The sequence below is a fragment of the Megalobrama amblycephala genome, linkage group LG16, assembly GCF_018812025.1.
Source record: "Megalobrama amblycephala isolate DHTTF-2021 linkage group LG16, ASM1881202v1, whole genome shotgun sequence".
Classification (NCBI taxonomy): domain Eukaryota; kingdom Metazoa; phylum Chordata; class Actinopteri; order Cypriniformes; family Xenocyprididae; genus Megalobrama; species Megalobrama amblycephala.
This window is the reverse complement of record NC_063059.1, coordinates 26215261-26235157: the sequence shown is the minus strand read 5'-3', so window position 1 is coordinate 26235157 and position 19897 is coordinate 26215261. Positions and strand designations below refer to the sequence as shown.

At 36.1% G+C, this 19897-nt stretch overlaps 1 long non-coding RNA gene across 2 annotated transcripts in view; it reads right to left on the bottom strand.

Annotated features, from left to right (window-relative positions):
- LOC125249719 overlaps window positions 1-19897 on the bottom strand; it is a 37124-nt gene that overhangs the window by 12783 nt on the left and 4444 nt on the right. Inside the window, exon 3 of one of the 2 annotated variants that reach the window (XR_007180614.1) lies at window positions 16191-17020. The exons of the other annotated variant lie outside the window; for it this stretch is intronic. This is a non-coding gene — a long non-coding RNA (uncharacterized LOC125249719). Of the gene's footprint in view, window positions 1-16190; window positions 17021-19897 lie in introns of those variants that run through there. 2 annotated transcript variants of the gene reach the window in all.

Sequence of the window (19897 nt, the reverse complement as noted above, 5' to 3'; positions counted from 1 at the left end):
CTGAATGCATTGTTCAATTTTTATTATTATAGGCCTACATATTTATTACAGTTAAAACATTTTTTTAGTTTTTAGCATGCCAAGGCAAGGACACCTGGTCAGGTGAGTGAAATCAAAAGGAGCAGAAAAATGCTATTAAATATAAAAACATTCACACAATTCACACACACACACACACACACACACACACACACACACACACACACACACACACACACACACACACACACACACACACAAAAAAAAAGGACAATTGCTTTGAACAGTTGAAAGGGCTTATCTCATATACACTAAACTACTAAATAAAATTATAAATTATTTAATTGCTTTTAATTCTAAATAAAATAAAAAATAAATACATTTAAATAAAATATATTTAATCACCTATAAAAATATGAATTTATTTATTTATTTTTTACGCTCTTGTAAATGACTCAGACCAGCCTGAGAAACAGCACATCCTGAGATAAACTTCTGAAATCCTTTGTTCTCCCACAAAAACCAAGACAGAAGTTCTTTAACTTGCATAAGTTACGCAAAAAGAAAGCGTGAAAAAGACTTTTTGACTGGGGAAAAAGGCATCATTGTCCATAAATCCTGCATCCGTAATGGTTCTATTATACAGAGGCAAGAATGAGCTTGCCTTATATCTACTGTGGTAAGTGTTAATTAAGGAGGGTGAATACAGTGCACTGCAACTGCATCCTTATTTAATGCTGTCTGGCAACTCTAAATAGGAAGAAAATGAAATCCTCCCTCTCCTCCCCACCTCCCGTTACAGCCACTTTTCTCTTTATAGAACCAGAATTACAAAATCACATTCCTTTTTTCCAAATGCAAATGTGTTATTTTGTAAATGTGATGGCTGTCTGAAATTACTTGTGATAACTATATATATGAACTACAAGAGAAAAGCAAAAAAAAAAAAAAAAAAATCAATTGATATCCTTGAGAGTCTTTGTCATAAAACTTATATGTAGATCATATTGAGAACTACCTTGAGAACTCTTTAGCCTGTAAAAAACACACACACAACAAAGACAGAATCACAGAGCATCATTAGCACCATTTCAAAAGTTGGTTCTGGTGAAGGTTTGTCACCACAGGATATATAACAGCCCATAAAAAGAGAGACCCAAACTGTCACTTCAGGAGAATGTCTCTTCCTTCTGATACAAGAAGGATATTGACTGTTTGAAGGATAAGGAGTTTATTGAGATGGAAAATGGCCACAAGTGGAGCGCCCAGGCCAAGTAAATGAAATAAAGGCCAATCACATCTTATTAAATGGGACTCATTCCTCTTAGCGAGGCAAAGTAATTATAAAGTTCATTACAGTAATGAGTTAGGCTATTCTGGAGGAGCAAACGAAGGCCAAGAAGGAGAGAAAAGCTGCCATTGATCAAAACATCAGGGCACTCAAACTCGCTGAGGCCAAGAAAAGCCTTGGGCAGGATAGTTGAAAGAATGATATTAGGAAGGGAATGACATCACCTACCATTTTATTTGCATTTTAACACCAGAATTCACTATTCATGAGCGCTACCTACAGTGTGTCCTCAAATCGAACCTTGTACAGTTTTGATGCAATGCTTTAATCTGACGTGATTTAGATCAACCTGAAAAGTAGATGATGTGTCATGTATGAATTTCTAGTCACTCTGGTTTATACAAATAGGCCTGTCTATTGTAAAGAACAAATTCAGTATCAACTATAGCTAATGATATTGTAACAAACACATTAATACACCATTTAAAATAACTGACACACTTTCTCTCTATTTATTTTTATAACACTAATTCCATTCTCATTACTAATAGACACAAAAAGAAAGTAGGGGAGAAAGACAGAGAGAGAAAGAATGAGAGAAGGAATGAGTGTACCAGGGCAAGTGGGCCCCGCTGGGCAATAATCTGATCAGCGTTATGGAAACAATCACAATAATTCCCTTAAATTAGCCCAATGCGGCACCCCGCCAACCAGGAGATTGGAAAGTGATCGCAGAGAGACTCATCCTAATATGAGCGCTAACTACCCAGCTAGGGCAGAAAATTGGGTGTCTAACAGTGGTGAGTTCCTAATTGGCAAACACACAGAGCACAAATAAAGCACTGTAAATACAAGAGGTGATCTAGCGGAGACTCCCGAAAGAGACTGTGTGATTCATCACGTTTTTTGTGTGTCTTATTTGGCCTAATATGCATTGCAGTGAAGATAATTTTATATAATGTGACACTTTTCATTACTCATGTTAATTCATTACCCATAACAAGAAAACTCCAACTCGCCTATTTCAGAAAATTGAAAAGCTTTTTAAAGTACTCAAATTAAAATAAATAAATAAATATTATATATATATATATATATATATATATATACAATAAAACAATTAAATGAATAATTTAATGAATAATGAATAATTGAATAATTTATGAATTTAATATGAATAATTTAATTTAAATAATGAATAATTTAAATAAATAATACATGATCATTAAAAAGAATATTAATTATATTTTTAATAATGAAAATAAATAAATGATTAAAAATACAATGTATCTAAATTTAGATTAGTATAAAAATAAATTAGTTTAAAATTAAAATGAATATGAATAAATAACACATAAATAATAAAATTAACAATTTTATTATTGTTAATATTAAAGAAGATGAATTAAAATGCATTAAATAATCACATTTTGAAATAATACCTCTTAATTATTTTTTTTATTTAACATTTTATTTGACAAATGACTTTCTGGAAATTGTTCCATAATAACTAGCTTTTTTTTTTAAAAGTCATATACATTTACTCTTGAATGATGGCAGAGAGAAAAGCAGCTGGTGATGCATGATTATAAATGATGGGGAATATTTCTTAGTAACTGGAAGCCCAACTCCTCCCATTTCTGCTACCAGATCAACTGTGCCGACTAACGGGTGAGCTTCGTGCGCCTTGCTGAACGGCAGCAATTGAGCTTAAATATGCGGGGTATCCCTGGCACTTTAGGGTTTGTGGCTTTAGGGTCTTGATTTGACAGCACTACAGCAATAACACACTGCAATTTTCATTAGCATGACAAATTCTCTGTTACAAACCCTGTGCGTGGACGCCAGCCAATCAACACTTAAAATCCTGCCAAATGTGCGAGGTGTACGAACCCTTTTATTTCTGACTGGCAACAAAATGTGGAGGAGGGGAGGAAAACATAATCCACTTTTCACTCATGGAGGAGGCACATACAGCTAGAATCTTTACACAAGCCAAACAAAAACAACTGCATGAGAGAGTGAAGGCTAATTTAATAGGATTTAATTCAGAGAGAGAGGTGGCGAGGGGAGGGAGACGAGGGGCAATTGAAGACTGCACCTTTTCTGTGTGCGGCAGGAAGACCTTACAATTGCAGAAGGAGGGACACAATGATGCTGGTGATTACCTTTGAGAGCCACAAAACAAATCTGCCTTTTCGCAATCAAGGCCCTGGGTTGTCTAATCAAATGAAGGCGAAAGGAAGTAATCCTAGCATTAAAGAGGGAAAATGAGCCAGTGTTGTCATCCATCCAGATCCATACGGGAGAGCATGAGTAGCAATGCAGAGCAGTGATGCCAGCTGAACTCAATAGCCCTCCAACAAACACACACACAAATACAAGTACCCATCTACATGCTAGCTGAAGCTTACAAACACCTATTTCTCTGTCTTGGGAAAGAACACACTGAAAAAAAAACTGAAAAGTTAATACTATATTCATATTTGTATATATATATATATATATATATATATATATATATATATATATATATATATATATATATATATATATATATATATATACACACACACACACACACACACACAACAGTTCTTTCTGGTTCTTGAATCTGATTGGCTGAGAGGCGTGCAATATTCTAGTGATAACAGCATTCCTACCTTTTCACTGTTTGTATCACTCCGCTTGAAGCGACTGTCATGGCAGCCAAGCAAATCCACCTTATTTTTTACAAATACTACACTTCTTGTACCATGAACTATAGTTTTAAAAGCTTTTTAAGTGAGAATGCAGTTGTTTAGACCTGAAAGATGTGACTCATATTTAATCATAGAGCCAATTTTACAATTTGTTTTGACGTTTTCGGAGATGCGAGCTCAGTGCTCGTGTACCCACCGAGAACAGCTTCATCTCAGGCAGTGCTTCGGGGATTTGCCACTGTCTCTTATAGTGGTTAAATATGAGATATAATCATTTTGAGCATATTGTTGTTCAATAAATATTATTTTATATAAATAATATGTTGTATTTGGTATTGAGAAAGGGTCCTTTATTGCGCAATATGGACTGAGTTAAAGTTACATTAATACGGCAGACAAACTTTACGAATGAATGAATCAGTCGCAAGAGGCTTTTAAATTGAAAGGGACTTTGTAAACAAAGGGCGTTGTTTTAGTTCTGTTATGGAAAATTCCTTAAAGGGTTAGTTCACCCAAAAATGAAAATTCTGTCATTTATTACTTATCCTCATGCCGTTCCACACCCGTAAGACCTTCGTTAATCTTCAGAACACAAATTAAGATATTTTAGTTGAAATCCGATGTGAGGCTTTTACAGGGAGCAATGACATTTCCTCTCTCAAGATCCATAAAGGTACTAAAACATATTTAAATCGGTTCATGTGAGTACAGTGGTTCAATATTAATATTATAAAAAAAACAAAATAACGACTTATTTAGTGATGGCCGATTTCAAAACACTGCTTCATGAAGCATCGGAGCATAATGAATCAGTGTATCGAATCATGATTCAGATTGCATGTCAAACTGCCAACGGCTGAAATCACGTGACTTTGGCGCTCCGAACAGCAGATTCGATACACTGATTCAAAAATATTCTCATCACTTTATAATATTAATATTGAACCACTGTACTTACATGAACCGATTTAAATATGTTTTTAGTACCTTATGGATCTTGAGAGAGGAAATGTCATTGCTCCCTATGCAGGCCTCACGGAGCCATCGGATTTCAACAAAAATATCTTAATTTGTGTTCTGAAGATTAACAAAGGTCTTACGGGTGTGGAACGGCATGAGGGTGAGTAATAAATGACAGAATTTTCATTTTTGGGTGAACTAACCCTTTAAAAGGACAAATACTAGACAGGACATTCAAATGGATTTTTATAATGGATATAATATTATGGACATCGACCTGAAGAATGAATGTTATATCAGACACAGGTAATGCTCGCAAAAATTATTAAATCTTAGCTTATGCAATACGATTGCAAAGTTAAAGCATGCAAGGGACACTCTCTCTCAAAAAATGGAAAAGAAAAGACAATACAAAATAATTAAGAATTAAGGTGAAGAATTAAGTGTACAAAATACAATGAGTTTAAATGAAGCGACTCAACATTACGTTACTAGTAAGAATCACAAGCTGGTGTTATAAAATAAAGTGACGGAAGGAAGGAATCCATGGTGGAAGGAAGTCCATCTCTTATCCTAATGTCTGTCTTCTGCACAAAAGAGGATTCTTCAAACAGTTATGTGGTGCTGGTCCTTCAAGACACTCTGTTATTATTTCTTATTTATTTACACAGTGCGGGTCATTTTTTAGGATTCGTGCCGTCGAACTGTTGTATAAATGCAATATCACACTTGTATCTGTGTGATATTTTGCTGTCCCTTGGTATCTTTAACTTTGCATTTCTAGTATTGCATTAGTATTGTCCTTCTCATGTATTTAATAATTACTTTTCAGTCTGAGTTATCTCGGCCTGTAAAAGAAAACTTGCCTAATAATTCTGCACACCTGAATATAAGGCATTTTTCATTTCCAGCCTTCATGAACAATTATATATCACTTATAAATGATTAAAAACAATATTAATAGTAGTTATTAAGATTGATGTGGATTGGAATAAAATGTGCTTGGGAAAAAAATATGATCAGAAAATCAACTTGCCTAATAATACTCCCTGTATACATACAGTATATCTATCTATCTATCTATCTATCTATCTATCTATATATATATATATATATATATATATATATATATATATACTTGTGTGTGTGTGTGTGTGTGCATGCAATTATTCATATTTGCATGTTATTCCTTATTCTAAAGAATTCATAATATTCCCAAAATATTTGAAACACCTTTCCTTTTGGTGTGATGTCAACTAGGCCGTAGTTAAACGTGTTAAACAATATAGGGAAAGTTGCTGGGTATTGTTTTAGGCTACAGATGAAAATACTACAGTCTTTTTAAAATAAAATAAGGCAATGCATTTACTCTAAGCCAGTTAATGTTAAAAATAATTTAAAGTTCACAGCAAAAATATCAACAACATGGTTTGAAAAGAAAACGCTGAAATAATTCGAAATGCTCTCAAGGGTGAACTTGACTTTCAGATTTTCACGTCCCCGTCAATAAGCCTTTCTAAAAGTGGCTGATGCTGGTGTTACTGGAGGAGAGACTCTTTTTATTCTGGTGTATGGAATACCTGGAGAAAAATGGGTTGAAAATGTGGTTTAATTACAAAAGGGCGAGTAAACGATGGCAGGATTTTCATTTTTGAGTAACTACTGCATTAAACATTTGCTATTTTTTTTATATCCATGTTGTGCACTGTGGCAGGAAAGCACCCAGCCTTCAGAAAACATCTTTTACCATGAGAGGTGTCACCATGAAAAGTGGATGTGTAAGAGAAACATAATAAAGGTAAAATGAATTTGCTCTAAAGTGCTTCAACACTGTGTAGAGGAGTGTTGCAAAGCGGACCGCATACGAAGACAAATGCACTGTGAGCAGTGACGGGGCCTGCTGTGTTCTTCTAGAGATAATATGGTTCATATAACTGTGAGTGACTCCTTTAGTGTCGTAGCAGCAGTAGGATGGGATGGCGACACTGCAGGTAGCTGATGACCTAATCTGGCCCTCAGAACCCGGCCTCTGCTTTCTGAATCAGACAGATGATAACAACAGCAACCACACACCCTTTATTTTCTGACACTCATGCCCTGATTGGGCCTCCATGAGATGGTTACAAAGAAGCCTTTTTGAAGCATCTGTACATGTGTTTCTGATGAATGTATAGAAACATATCAATACATATTTAAACACAATCATTTATTAAAATGATAGCTACATAATCAGCCTATTATTTTGTGTCATGTCTATATAACAACTACAGCTGCATGTGTAAACTATTTCAATTAATCAGTTTTTGCATTTTCAAAAACTCAGAAGTCTTTAAAGTCAAAATGTAACGACATAACTCAAAAGGAGAATAATTGATGTTTAATTTGGGCATTTTATACAGTTCCCATTCATTAGAAATTCCCGTTTGAGTTTCCGTTGAAAAGCATTACCGCTCAAAAGATCATCACAAATCAATGGCAAGACTACACTGGCTACTCCGCAGTATGGGTTGAATGACTTCAGATTTTTAAGGTTGACATTTATGTGATTATATTCAAGTCGACTAGTCGCTGATGATGTAATTAATGAATAAATAAGTCTGAACCTCGAGCTGAAACTCGAATGCGGGTTGTCTTGTGCACAGCTATGGCATTTAACAAAGACTATTGCTCCTACATAACAGCTTATTTTTATCTGTTCTTTTGTCTTTGGGTTGTTATATTTCTAATAGATTTTTGCTCATTCTAAATCACATACAGATTAAGTAGCACAGTAAGATCACTTGTACTTGTAAACTTGTAAGTGTTCTATTTTTAATACAACTTGGGACTAAATTGGTCCAATTGAAGTAGGCTATACTTTTAAGTGTACTGTAAGTGTAACAGTAGTAAACTTTAAGTACACAACTAGTTCACAGCTTTGTTTCTCATTTGTACTGCATCTGTACTACAAGTGAACTTATAAGTATACTAGTAGTTTACTATTTTAATACTAGTAGTACATTTTAGTATATGAAAGTACACTTTGAAATATACTCTCAGTAAACGTAGTGCAAGTATACTTGTTGATAAAGTTTTTTTTTTTAAGTGAACATAACATCACAATTATAGTTTACTTTTTATATATTATTTTTGCACTTTAAGTATACTACTATGTTCCTATTTAGGTATTATATTTTATACTAGAAATACCTTTAAAGGTGCCCTTGAATGAAAAATTTAATTTATCTTGGCATAGTTAAATAACAAGAGTTCAGTACATGGAAATGACATACAGTGAGTCTCAAACTCCATTGTTTCCTCCTTCTTATATAAATCTCATTTGTTTAAAAGACCTCCGAAGAACAGGCGAATCTCAACATAACACCGACTGTTACGTAACAGTCGGGGTGTACGCCCCCAATATTTGCATATGCCAGCCCAAGTTTCCAACATTATAAAAGGCATTAGACAAGGGCAGCCAGTATTAACGTCTGGATGTGCACAACCAAATCATCAGACTAGGTAAGCAAGCAAGAACAATAGCGAAAAATGGCAGATGGAGCAATAATAACTGACATGATCCATGATAACATGATATTTTTAGTGATATTTGTAAACTGTCTTTCTAAATGTTTCATTAACATGTTGCTAATGTACTGTTAAATGTGGTTAAAGTTACCATCGTTTCTTAGTGTATTCACGGAGACGAGAGTCGTTGCTATTTTCATTTTTAAACACTTGCAGTCTGTATAATGCATGAACACAACTTCATTCTTTATAAATCTATAACAGTATAGCATTACCCGTTAGCCACGGAGCACTATCAAACTCATTCAAAATCAAAGTAAACAATATAACAGTATACAATACTCACATAATCCGACGCATACATGCCGCATGCATGACAAACACTTTGTAAAGATCCATTTTGAGGGTTATATTAGCTGTGTAAACTTTGTTAAGGCACTGTTTAAGGCAAGCGTGAGCTCTGTGGGCGGAGAGCACGGGATTTAAAGGGGCCGCAGCATAAAATCGGCGCGTTTATAATGATGCCCCAAAATAGGCAGTTAAAAAAATTAATAAAAAAAAAAATCTATGGGGTATTTTGAGCTGAAACTTCACAGACACATTCAGGGGACACCTTAGACTTATATTACATCTTTTAAAAACATAATCTAGGGCACCTTTAACTGTACTTTAACTCTTCCCATTTTAAAAACATTTTATTCTAGCTTCATGAATACTTTTTTTTATCAACACTTAAATGTGGGTAAGTTTCATTTTTTAAAAAGGAAACATTTTAAACAAAAAGCTGAGAAAATTGCATTTTTGAAAATTGCATCGTTCATTCAGAACGATGATCAAACACAAACGGAGATCGAGTCACACGCCCAAAGCTTCACAGTCCTCATAGTCCACATAACGTTTGGCAGTTTTTATTTATATGCTGTTTAATGTTTGATGATCACTTTATTTTATATTTGTAATCTTCTATTGCTTGTTTCAGCTTCTTCTTCTCCTGAATTTTGATCCGGAGGTTCTGTAATCTTTCAGAAGATGCGTAACAGCGTAACAACCAGAAAATCCAGTCAATGGCGAGGAAAGAGGGAAGTAGATTTTAAGTAAATTCCTACCTAGCTTACACTGTAAACAATCAAAAGTTGAGAAAACTTAAAAGTTTAAGGCAACTAACTTCAGTAGATTTTTGAGTTTTCTCAACTTGTTGTATTCAGTTTATACAACAAAAGTTGTACTACTCCAAAGGCTACATCACATTCATTTAACCCTTTTGCAAATAGTGCTACACTACATTTCAAAAGTTTGGGGTCGGTAAGATTTTTTTATAAGTCTCTTATGCTCACCAAGGCTGCATTTATTTGATAAAAAAATACAGTAAAACACAGTAATACTGTAAAAACTTTTATATTTTAATATATTTTAAAATGTAATTTATTCCTGTGATAGTAAAGCTGAATTTTCAGCAGCTATTAGTCCAGTCTTCATAGTCACATGATCCTTCAGAAATCATGCTAATATGCTAATTTGATGCTCAGTGAACATTATTTATTACTACTAATGTTGAAAAAAGTGATTAATATTTTTTATATTATTTATTTTTCAGGATTCTTTGATAAACTGAAAGTTCAAAAGAAAAGCATTTATTTGAAATTTATTATAAATGTCTGTACTGTCACTTTTTTATCAATTTAATGTGTCTAAGCTGAATAAGAGTATTAATTTCTTTTTCTTTTTTTCTTTTTTTTTTTAATATTGCTAAACCCAAACTTTTGAATGTATACAAAAAAAAGAGGCCATTATCATGTTCAAACTTGTGTGCAGCAAACCCTGACATGAAGATTCGGCCAAGGCAGCCAGATCACAGCATTTGAAAAATACGAGCTGAAGTGATTAAAATTCCCAAATGTGTAAACGTTTTTAAGAGGCTGAGAGTCCATGATAAAGCGTGATGTGTGCTTCTGGAGGAGACACAGAGGGGAAAACACACACACAGACTTTGTCAAATTTGGTCCCTTCAGGATGTTCTGGGCAGGGATATACCTTCGGTTTGACTGTCTTCTTTTTTCAGCTGCTGGTAAGCCTTCAATTAAATGACGGCTACCTTTTTCATGTTAGTAATCCTCTTAACATAGAGCCTACCCTTTGCCATGTGCAGTTTCAGCTCCTCGCAGGAAGACATAAACTCTGAGAGCAGATTCATCCTTCTCTGCCTCCTACAGGGTCAAAGCAGGGCCACACATCCATGCAACTGCAGACTCAGCACCCAACACACGGACACTAATGCTGGACATAATGACTTGAGGAAACAGAGAAAAATATCCACGGCCAAAAAATTAACAAAAAAGCTTCTCGTTGAACTACATTCTCATACATAACAAATATAAAGGACATATACAGAGCAAAACATCACATATACTCTAATGCAAAGCCACAAAGACATTAAAATGAAAAGAGTGTGTGGGCTATGACTGAAGGGTTTGATGATTGTAGGACAAGTTCACTTGACCATGTTCGGCTTGTGTCATGACCAAGTCATTCTTTTCCTCTTAAAAGCATTTCAGGGCCCATCTGCATCCACTCGAAAGCAAAAAAAGGCCAACTTAGGACTAAATCTCAGCATGTCTGATTGGGAGGGCTCCTGTACTCTGCTTCCCCATTAAATTGCTCCTCTAGCTCCTCTACAATTTAGCAAATTTGAGTAAGGAAAATTACCATTGTTAAATATTTCATTTCCTTCAGCGTTCCAGTCCAAAATTTGGTTCCATTTCCATCTCAAATTTGATTCACAATGGCAAATGGGTGGGCCACAGAAATTACATCAAAACTATACACATGCATCTTGACGTTGTTGAAAATAATGGGGTTTTATCCATGCTGGTCAGGGGCAATCAAGTAGACTTCAGAAATTAAGGAGATAGAATGAGGTTGGGTGGCAGAAAATACTTCTTTAACCCTCTGTTGTCCAAGAAAAATGTTGGGAAGAACATGGACAAAAAACTCATAATTGTTCCCACTAATTGGAGTGCGCAATCTCCTGGGGGTTCATGAGGGAACTGCAGGCGGTTTGTAATTTAATGAAAAGTTAATGATTAACTAATAAAATTACAATAAAAACATTTTAAAATAAAACTATTAACTTAAAATCTCATGGTGTACTTGAAGTAAATATTTAGGTCAAAGAGTTTGGGCTCAAAAGTATTGGAAATTCCTTTTCTAAAGTAAGAGGACATGATAAAAAGAAAAAAATACAGATTTATAATAAATTTATTATAATTTATGATAAAAGTTACATGCCATGCCTACTTTGGTCAAGACTGATATATATGGATGGACGGACAGACAGAGAAATAGATGGAACAAACATCAAACAGAACGACAGACAGATCGATCTTGTGAACCTTCATATAACCAGCAAAGTGTTTCTGAATTTACATGACCACAGAAAGCTCTTCTGCCAACTGTAAAAAGTCTGTCACTAAGTGTTGATGTCACCACCTGACCAACAGAACCACCACAGCATCTACGGTCTTCTCAAAAATGACTTCTCAAATAAGTTCTGATTGCTACCTTGTCCTGTTTTTGTCAGAAAAATGGACACCACCACTATCTTTACCTTCAGACCTGTCACTATGGTCCTAGCATCCTGCCAAACTGAGAGCGAGCAGAGCATCTGGAGACTAAATCACTGCAATACTGGCATTGCCAAATGGGCCAAACCACAGAGCTGGTGTGAAAGGGGTGGGATGGGTTAGAGCCAGAGCAACTGATGTACGCTATAATCAAAAACATTTATGTCTTTAGACAGTCACCCCGAACTCTGAGTTTTGACTTGGTGACAGGCAAGTAGACAAATAAAATGAACTTTAATGCTTGTGTCCTTTCCATCACAGTGATGGACAGAGAGTGAAAAGGATGTGGGGAGGTAAAGGAAGTGTGAAAGAGTGTAAATAACAGTAACCAGTGACCTGTGCACATGTGGGAGTGGAGGAACAATAGATGAAGATCTGGAGCAGTGACACCTTCCCAGAACTCCCATTTCCCTCTCAATGAAGGACACACGGACGGACTAATGCTGAAGAAAAAAAAAAAAAGAAAAAAAAGGCAAGCTGGAAGACTATTTAGTGATAAAGGCTTATAGAAAAATATCTTCATGAACAATAAATCAGCAAATCGTGAATAATGGAAAAGCGACTACAGAAAATAAAGCAATTATTTCATAAAACAGTGTTTACTGCTTAGATGACAATGGATATTGGAGGATAATAAAAATAAAGGCTCTGAACGAACCAATCAAGAGAGAAGAAAGCCATTATCTGTCAATATTGCTTTCCCTCACGTGCCAGAGCAAATTTCTCAGACTTGTCTAAATCACTTTTCATTTTCCTCATTCCACATACGTATCACTCGAACATACAGTACATGATTAACACACAACTGCTGTTGCAATTGTTTGCAGTTCACGTACCAGAATCAGCAAAGGACATAACCGCAGACAGATTATGTATACAACTCATTCCCAGCTGTCCACTTTTAATCAAAATCTTATAATAGGGTTGAGATGAGCGTCTCCTTATTTGTTGTGCTAAATCACCTCTGGCCGATACAAATTTAAGTCATAACTCTGGTTTGACTGCACAGCAAATACCACCGAAAAATTACACACATCCATCAAAGTAATCAAATGGAAATAGGTCAGTATTGATTACATTTAGGCAAGAAATTTGTTGAAAAGGTTTTTAAAAAAGCCTCAACTTGTCTTCTGCATAAAGTAACTGAAAGGGACTCAAAGGCAGCCAACAAAGCAGATTTCCATTTTACCTGTTGACTTAGGAAGATGTAACATGCCATTAAAGTCCAAGGCTATGCTCAATTTACACTAGCACTCTGTGCATGAAAATTATTCATGTAGTCTCAATGCAAATGGAAAAAGCAAACTTAAACTTATCAAATCCAAATGAACTGGATGCAATGAAACTCTTATAAAATGCTCAAAATTGTTATAATACCAGTCAAAAAAGGCTGTTATCCCTGTTATCTCTCAAGTATCTATAGTAATTGTCCTTAAACGTGACAAAAATGGCTAAAAGCACCAAGGCAACGGCAGGTATGGCTATGAGTCAATATACAATCAGTGCCAAAAATTGTGCAAACATTGCATCGACTTCAAACGGACACCCTAACTGAAACTTTAACACGCTGCTGCACAAAAACACCCAGACACAACACGGTCCTCTTATTTACTATTTATGCACTGCTGCACCAATTAGCAGCAATTGACACCAGCTACAGAGCACCTGCATCCTGTTTCTCACTGAGAGTTGGGCCAGAGCATTTGGGGCTGATAGTGAGAAAGCTCCTCAAACAACCCCCACCTCAAACCCCATATCTGTCCATGCGTTGCATGCTGGGTACAAGGCAGCCAGGGAGCAGAGTTTGTGTTTATAGCCGTGTTTATGTGTTTAGCGTGTTTTATCAGTAAACTGATGATCACTCTGGTCTTTGTCAGTAAATGCCGCTGCAGTTGCAAAAGGGCAGGCGGCTAGGTGGAGACTTGGGAAAATAGGATGGCACATGTTGGGGTGGGGGGGCTACAAGAGAGAGGGAGGAGGACCAGATGAAAGAAACAGCTGTATACAAATGACAAGCGTGCATCGCTCACCGCCTCCCACTGAGACACGGCCTTGTGCGGTCATTGAGCAGCTTCAAAGCACCAGAGCCAGCCGCAATGCACAAAGAAACTCAAACAAGCTTTTTCTCTCTCTCACACACACACATGCACACACACACACTCATGCACACCGGTGCCAGTCTGCTGCCTCATGCTGGAGAGGCTGCATTGAGACACTGTGTGTTTGTATGCCTGCCTGAGCATGTCAACCTGGCATGATTTTGGAGAGCAAGTGTGGTGGGTCAGAGGACTTGTGGGAAATACCTGGTGATCACAGAAGGACATTCCAAAATGGACAGTTTGTATCAGTCCAATCATCTTGTTTTGTATTACATGGTATCATTTAATTTCCCCCGCAGACAAAACCAGTAATAATAATTAAAGATACATTTTTTCCTTAATAAAAAGCTTATTATTTACATATAAACACACACACACACACACATTTGTTTTTGTGAATTGTGGGGATGGTTTTTATACTGTACAAACCATATTTTCTATCCCCCTACACTACCCCTACCCCTAAACCTACCCATCACAGAAAACTGTGCACATTTTTACTTTCTCAAAAAAAAAAAATAATAATAATTTTGTATGATTTATAAGCCTTTTGAAAAATGGGGACATTGGGTAATGTCCTCATAAGTCACCCTCTCCTTGTAATATCTATGTCATTATACAAATTTGTGTCCTGATATGTCACAAAAACGTGCATGCGCACACACACACACACACACACACACACACACACACACACACACACACACACACACACACACAAAATTATCTGTACTATAACTGTTTTCTATATTTTAAAATTTATTTCCCTGGTGGCAAAACTGAATTTTCAACAGCCATTACTCCAGCCTTCAGTCTACTATGCTGATTGGGTGCTTAAGAAACATTTCTTACTATTATCAATGTTGAAAACGTCTGTACTGCTTAATATTTTAGTGAAAACCATGATACATTGTTTCAGGATTTTTTCATGAATAGAAAGTGAAAAAAAGAACAGCAATTATTTAAAAAAAAAATTATAACAATGTAAAAGATTTTACTTTCAGGTAAAAATCGTACTGCCCCCAAACGTTTGAACGGTACTGTATACACTACTATTCAAAAGTTTGGAAACATTACTATTTTTACTGTTTTCGAAAAAAGTCTCTTCTACTCATTTGATCAAAAATACAGAAAAAAACAGTAATATTGTAAAATATTATTACAATTTAAAATAATGGTTTTCTATTATACTATACTTTAAAATATAATTTATTTCTGTGATCAAAGCTGAATTTTCAGCATCATTAAATCCAGTCTTGTCACATGATCCTTCAGAAATCATTCTAATATGCTGATTTATTACAAATGTTGTGCTGCTTAATATTTTTTTGTATAACGTGATACTTTTTCTCAGGATTCTTTGATGAATAAAAAGTTACACTACTGTTCAAAAGTTTGGGGTCAGTATTTTTTCGTTTTTCTTTTTTTTTTTTGAAGGAAATTAATACTTTTTTTTAGCAAGGATGTGTTAAATTGATAAAAAGTGATAGTAAAGATTTATATTGTTAGAAAATATTTCAATTTTGAATAAATGCTGTTCTTTTTGACTATTTATTCATCAATGAATCCTGAAAAAAGTATCACAGTTTCCAAAAAATAATAAGCAACACAACCGTTTCCAACATTGATAACTGAGTATCAAATCAGCATAATAGAATGATTTCTGAAGGATCATGTGACACAAAAGACTGGAGTAATGATGCTGAAAATTCAGCTTTGCATTACTGAAAAAAATATATTTTAAAGTATTTCATAAATTGAAATAATATTTCACAATATTACTGTTTTTTTATCAAATAAATGCAGGCTTGATGAGCATAAGAGAACATTAAAAATAGTAATGTTTCCAAACTTTTGAATGGTAGTGTACGTGTTTAAACTGATTTATCACATAGGATGAAGATTTTTTTTTTTTTTTTTTACATTGTTTTATTTTACACACATTGAGACGCAAATCGCTGTCATAAGTTCCAGACAATAGTCAAATCAGCTATTGCTAGCTAATATTTGTTTAAAACTAATCAAATGAATTTATATTATATACTAAAAATAAAATGATAATAAAAAAATAAATAAAATATTGACTATGGAAAAATGAAACCGAATTAGTATCGACAAGCTCTGATCAAGAGCAGCACAACTCAAGGGCAGCCATTCAACCTGAAGATGGTAAATCACTTATCGCTTGATGCAAAGTTTAGACATCTTGTAAGCACAAACAGCCACACAGAAAACTGGCAAATTGTGACAAATAAACAAAGTGTAAGTGAAAGTGGACTGCTAACAAGCTGGAGGGGACCATGCGGCTATGACATACGGAGAGGGTGTGCTTTGGGATGTCTATAGCACCTGACATATTTGGATCTAGTGCCCTCACCTGGGGCAGAAATGAGATGGGGGTGTTACTGGGGGTGAATGCAGGGGACGTGGGGAGCTGAGAGCCGTTGGGGGGTGCAGGCAAGAAGGGGGTTGAGTGTTACAAGGAGAAGGAATCGCACCTTCATGACACCCCATAGTAATTACACACTTGAGTGGCTGGACTGTGGAGGAAATTGAAGGCCTGAGCGGGAACCCAGCTGCCTCCTTCTCCCTCCCCATCAGCGTGGTCGTGATTGAGCCTGGCCGTTCGCTCCGCTCGCCCCCTCCCTTCCTCCCTCCTTCACTCGCTCACTCAATCCTCAGAGGAAATGCCGCTTTGTGTCCTGGTAATGAGATTCTCACACACCCAACCTTATTTACCATCTCAGACAGAAGGAGAGGAGAGCAGATGAGAGGAGAGGAACCCAAACACAACCCAACTTTCTCTCATCTACAGAAGTCCTCATCCAAACAGATCCGAGACTCTGGCTCAGGTGCTTAGGACTGGAAAAAGATCAACAGATTATATGATGTTACAAATTGAGCCAAAGCATATTTAATTTGACATTTTCCACAAATAACTGTATGACTCAAGCCTTTCTTTTGGTCATTCTAATATGCTGATGTTTGTGCTCAAGAAACATTTCTAATTAGTATCAATGTTGAAAACAGTTGTGCTGCTTATTTTTATGGAAACCATGATTACACATTATTTTTGATGAATAGAAAATTTAAAAGAACATCATTAATTTGAAATACATTTTTTGTAACAATTTAAAAGTCTTTACTGTCACTTTTGATCAATTTAAATGCATCCTTGCTGAATGTTTTCTTTAAATCTTACTGATCCCACACTTTTGTAGTGTATATGTGTTTAAAATGATTTAGAATCATGAGATGAATACTTCAGTTATATCGGTAGCCAAAATTAATATAGATTCTTTTCTTTTACATGTAGTGAGTTGCTGCATCCACACCACTAGGTGTCATTATAAGTCTAAGACAATCTGCCTGTTAAATCATGATTTTAGGAATACTGTTTTTTGGGTCCAAGCCTTTCCATTGAGAATCTCAACAGCTGTTTATGAGCACTGTTTATTTATATCACACATTTAAGATAAGCTTTTAAAAACTCATGGTTTACACTACAGTCTCTGGCCTCACGGCATTCAGGACACCAATATTTTAAAGATTCATAAAAGACGAATCGCTGTCTGGCCATCTGAGATTTCGGTATGGAGATAAAGGTTAGGATCATGATTTTTGATGGTTTTACAGCACACCATGAGTGTATAATACCACAGTTTGTTTTTTGCTTTTGGCGTCTGATTTGAACAAAATGTTTGGACCTGGAACAGTAAGGTGTGATGTTAACAAGCAGCATAACCTGCTTACACCTTTAGTCATCTAAGCTTTTCTTCAAGACTGATCATATCTTTTAAAGTCATTTACATAAAAAGTTAGACTGGACTACTTTTAATCTGAAAATTAAGACTGTAATATTATAGGACAGATTATCCCTTGGCTATCTGCTAGTTGGGCAAACTAGTTCTTAAAGGATTAGTTCACTTCTGAATGAAAATTTCCTGATAATTTACTCACCCCCATGTCATCCAAGATGTGTATGTCTTTCTTTCTTCAGTTGAAAAGAACTTAAGGTTTTTGTGGAAAACATTCCAGGATTTTTCTCCATATAGTGGACTTCACCAGGATACAACGGGTTGAAGGTCCAAATTGCAGTTTAAATGCAGCTTCAAAGGGCTCTACATGATCCCAGCCGAGGAATAAGGGTCTTATCTAGCGAAACGATAGGTCATTTTCTAAATATATATATATATATACACTATATTGCCAAAAGTATTGGGACACCCCTCCAAATCATTGAATTCAGGTGTTCCAATCACTTCCATGGCCACAGGTGTATAAAATCAACAAAGTGGAAGCAATTGGGAATAATAGCAACTCAGCCACGAAGTGGTAGGCCACGTAAAATCAGCGCATGCTGAGACGCACAGTGCGCAGAAGTCGACAACGTTCTGCAGAGTCAATTGCTACAGTCCTCCAAACTTTGTGCGGCCTTCAGATGAGCTCAAGAACAGTGCGTTGAGAGCTTCATGGAATGGGTTTCCATGGCTGAGCAGCTTCATCCAAGCCTTACATCACCAAGTGCAATGCAAAGTGTTGGATGCAGTGGTGTAAAGCACGCCGCCACTGGACTCTAGAGCAGTGGAGACGTGTTCTCTGGAGTGATGAATCACGCTTCTCTGTCTGGAAATCCGATGAATGAGTCTAGGTGTGGCGGTTGTCAGGAGAACGGTACTTGCCTGACTGCATTGTGCCAAGTGTAAAGTTTGGTGGAGGGCGGTTATGGTGTGGGGTTGTTTTTCAGGGGTTGGGCTTGGCCCCTTAGTTCCAGTGAAAGGAACTCTTAATGCTTCAACATACAAAGACATTTTGGACAATTTCATGCTCCCAACATTGTGGGAACAGTTTGGGTATGGCCCCTTCCTGTTCCAACATGACTGCACACCAGTGCACAAAGCAAGGTCCATAAAGACATGGATGAGTGAGTCTGATGTGAAGGAACTTGACTGGCTGCACAGAGTCCTGACCTCAACCCGATAGAACACCTTTGGGATGAATTAGAGCGGAGACTGCGAGCCAGGCCTTCTTGTCCAACATCATTGCCTGACCTCACAAATGCGCTTCTAGAAGAATGGTCAAAAATTCCCATAAACACACTCCTAAACCTTGTGGAAAGACTTCCTAGAAGAGTTGAGGCTGTTATAGCTGCAAAGGGTGGGCCAACTCCATATTAAACCCTACGGATTAAGAATGGGATGTCTTTAAAGTTCATGTGCACGTAAAGGCAGGCGTCCCAAAACTTTTGGCAATATAGTATATATATATATATATATATATATATATATATATATATATATACTTTTCAACCACAAATGCTCGTCTTGGACTAGCTCTGCGATGGGCCACACATTACGTAATCACATTGGAAAGGTCATAAACATTTTGGATGACATGGGGTGAGTAAATTGTCAGGAAATTTTAATTCTGAAGTGAACAAATCCTGAACAAAAGACACAGTTTTAACATAATGGCTATTTTTATGCATCTGGACCCATAAAAATGTGAAACTAATCAAATTAACTTTTATCAACAACAAAAACCTTATCAACAACTTTCTCCCATCCAAACAGATCTGAGAGTCTGGCTCAGGCGCTCAGGACTGGAAAAAGAACGACTGGAAAAATGTTACATATCAAGCTGAAGCATATTTAATTGGACATTTTCCACAAATAACTGTATGACACAAGCCATTCCTTTGGTATGGTCAGTTGTGCCCAGTTCTTTCTGACCACCTAT